Below are 4,092 nucleotides of genomic sequence, written 5' to 3'. Positions count from 1 at the left end.
GGGGACGCCAGGTGTCGCCAGTGGTCCAGACCTCCGTAGTTGGAGTCCATCACTCACACGAACGGACACCTTCATATGTGTGCTATCAGTGGTTGCAGTTTTCATTGTAACGCCTGCCAAGAGTAATCATTCTAAATCACTTTTGAGCAGATATTCTTACATGCCTCATACGTGGCGTGAGTAGAAAGCATGAGCAGGAAGTGGAAGTGGTTCCAAAATAACGCGTGATTGCGTAGCGAATTTTGACGCAAACGTTTTTTTCCCCGCAACGTTGAGGGCAATACCATTTCACTTCCCACTTGGTATCCACTTGCTTTTCAAGTTGGGGGTTAGTTTGTGATAGGGATGACAACCGATGACATATGTACAACTTCAATTGTATGCCCACCGAGCAGTGATATAGGCAATGTACCATTCCTAGAAGAATACTAACCAGTTTGCATTTCGGCGAAGGCACACGTTGCCAAACTCTGTGCCAGTCGCTCAATGCTAAAAGCTGGTTCGCATGCAAGCGACTGAGCGAACTCACCGGTAAGGGACAGCGACTGAGCGAAAATTTTCCCAAGGCTCACTTGAATCCTGGGAGGAAGTGCTGCGTAACGCGAGCCCCTATATGCAACTGGGCGCCGTAAACCGCGCTGAAGAAGTCTCCGCAAGCCACCAGCTAACGGCCACTTGGCTCTTCCACTAAGACCCATTAAGACTACTCCCGACAATAAAGTTTTCTCTCTCTCTCTCTCTCTGCAACGTGTTGGAACTGCGTCGCTCGCGCTGCTCGCGCCGCTCGATCAGACGTGACTGCTCAAAACAGGTCTTAGCGGCGCCAGGGCTGAAATCGCTAGCGTTTTCGCCTGGATGTGAAACAGCCTTAACAGAAAAAAAAAAAAATAGCCCAAAAATACTTTCGCACATCTCAATCGCTTTAAGTAGAGCAAAACCTAGTCTAATATTTCGTTCCATCGGCGCTCGTGAAGGTCTAAGGCCAACTTGACTTCTGAAGCATATCAAGTAAATTTTTGTATGCAGCTAGTTTTGCTGACGAAATAAATAGAACCAATAGCGCAGTCACATTGCGCCCTTGAGGCAAATCTTAAGTACCACCGGAAAGTGTTGCTTCCCTTAACCCCGTTGATGTTTAACAGACCAGTGGCTGTCCTCGAGCGGCATTATCTACCTCTACCCTTATCTCTGCGTTATCATTGCACTGCAAGAACCCACAAACACTAGAAAGCCTATTTATTTCATGATAGAAGCATTTGTGCGCAGGAGCAAGTTCGCAAGCGTACGCCACCAAAACTTCAAAAAAGAAATGTACTGCACGAGTTGATAAGAGCATAAGGCCTAGCGCAGGCATGCTAGTCACAACGTGCTTCAGGAATCGGTTGGCCCTGCGGCTGCGTATAGCGAACACTTCTTAAAACATTCTGGGAACAATATGGGCTTTGTTTATGGGGCACACAACACGACGTGGTATGCCGGTCTTTGTTTTTTTTCCTCAGTAGGTGTTCACTTGGACTTCGGAGGGAATGACTGGAATTCTTGACCTGCAAAAACTGTGCCCGAACTCACAGACTTCAAACATTGCAGCACGGCGTATGTCGGCCTGTGTAGGGATGAACAGCCATGATCACGTTTTTTTTTTCTGTCAGCCCTGTAACATATTTGCCTGTATATTGTAATGAACACTTTCATCCACTTAATTTTTCTTGAGAACCTTAAAGACAGTCTTCAGAAGGTATTATAGGTAAAACCTGAGACACATCGGAATTTATACAATAGTTGGTATAGAATAATCCTACAGGAAACATACTTATGCAAAGTTATTCAAGAACACAGGCAATGCGGTCAGGGAACGTAAATGGGAAAGGGATGGCAGTAGGATCTCGCAGGAGGCCGTTCCAGTCACTGTAGCCCGGGGGTAAGGCACAGAGGGAATATAATCGTGCGGGCGCCGGGTTGCGATACTGTTCATGGCCGGTGCGGAGCGTTCCGTGGTAAGGGTGTGCAAACGCATGTTTAATCTCTTGGCTCATAATTAAAAAAAAATATGAAACAATCTTAAAAAAACAGTGTAGCGTTGAATCGTAATGCAAAATGAACTGGTCTGTGATTTTGAAGATCTGAAACTAATATAAAAATAAGAGGATTAATAAAATCTAGTTGCTTCACTTTCAAGTGATTCAAATGAGTCGGGTAGGTATGCTTGTTTCAGAGACTAGTTGGAAGGTGGGCATTCTAATTTTCAGCTAGCTATTGATTTGTATGCCCGAGTTTTCACGTTGTGATGGACAGATATATTTTAAAAAGCCGAATGTCTTGCTAAGTGAGGGAACAATGCTTGTGATATGTGCGTGAAGATGAATACCACAGAAATTAGGTAACTGGGAATAGTCGATAAATGTTGCACCGGAGCGAGAGGGGACTCCAGCGACGGCAGAAAGACATGTATTTGTATCTATTAATATTGAGTGTCATTAGCCAGCCAGATTATCGTTTTTGCACCTGATCTAAGTTCTCTTGCGGGAATATTCAGTTAAAGGTGTTAGTGTTCGTCCACAGATTGTATTCGTTTATTTCTTTATTCCTCAAAGGTCGGAGGACATTACATGAGAGGTGGGCTGTGAAATTTAATATGAATCCAACTAGAGCAGTGTAAATTCTGAGGTAACCCGTAAGAAGACTGCATTCGGCTAGTAATAATAACTGGCAGTGGAATTAGTCGAGAATTTATCTAACCTTTCTAGTTTTCAGGATAAAAATCTAAGCAAGACAGATTGATAAATGAGCAAAACAAGTTTTCAATTGCCGTTACAATGTAGAGAAAAATCGCTTCTGTTTAGAGGTTAGCATATTATGACGGAGTAAGGTCTTAACAAAAATCACCGAGAGCCACAGAGCGACAGAGTTAGGTAGGGTAAGCCGCTGCTCAGCCAAATAACTTCGGTTTTCGCGCCTCGAGGAAGCACGACCACGCGACCAGCGCAGAGCGAAGATGCACCATGTCAACATAAGGTTTTTTTGTAGGGTATGAATGAAAACAGCCTGTTGAATTACACAGGAGTATTGCTAACAAAGACGCGTGCTGCGAAAAAAAAAAAGGAATTGTTTATGTCCAGAAACTAAATCAATACAATGTAGATAACTTTTCTAATGATTTTGTAATGTATGCTAGTGAGTAATATAGGATGGCGATTAGGCTGCGCAGCATTCGTTACCTGAATTGTGGACCAGAACGACGTTACCAATTTTTCAGTATGTCATGGGGTATGACATCCGTGGAAGGAGACACCAAGAACAGCAAGAATAAAACTTGGCACAAGCATTGGATTTGTTCAAGGGGTTTACCGTCCCCAAGCAACCCAGGCTATGAAAGACGCCGTAGTCGAAGACTCCGGAAATATCGACGACCTAGGGTTCTTTAACGTGCACTGAAATTGAACAGCACGCAGGCGCCTCGCTTTTCGCCGCCACCGAAAAGAGGCCGCCGAGGCCGGGATTCAATCCCGCATTTTTTTGGCACAGCAGTCGAGCGCCCTAACCACTGCGCCACCCCGGAAAGTATTACGGATGTTTTCAGTACCATTGTATTGATTGCTTCAATGCCTGCGGATGATGACGGCTTATAAAGTATCAATCAGACTCGATATAACAGGTTCTGAGAAAGTGGTCATTGCCATTGTGAAGTTATCAGTTGCAATAATTGGTGGCGGTTCCTGCTAATTACTTAAGAGTTATAGTGACAAAATAGACATGTAAGCTCCTCAACATTTTGAAACATCAGGCCTACACCTGTCAGTGAAGGCAACACCGCGCACAGATTGTGGGTTACGAACCTGCCAGAATTTAGTTGTGTTGTCGAGGGCCATGTTTAATATAGGTAAGTCGATAACATGACTGCTTATCATTGTTTTCGGCGACAGGTATGCTTTTTGAGCAGCGTTGTCATTACAGCTCTTTTTGGAGGTCGGAATGTATGTTTCTTCCTATTTTCTAATCTTCCAAGTGTCACGGTGGGCATGGTTTTTAGCATGGAAGCTACATTTTGGGAATGCTGATGTTAGTCAATTCTGTTATGTTTATTGGTTTGGTTTG

Source organism: Amblyomma maculatum, chromosome 9, assembly GCF_055883805.1.
Source record: "Amblyomma maculatum isolate TAMU_Amacu chromosome 9, ASM5588380v1, whole genome shotgun sequence".
NCBI lineage: Eukaryota > Metazoa > Arthropoda > Arachnida > Ixodida > Ixodidae > Amblyomma > Amblyomma maculatum.
Note: the sequence above shows the minus strand (reverse complement) of the source record.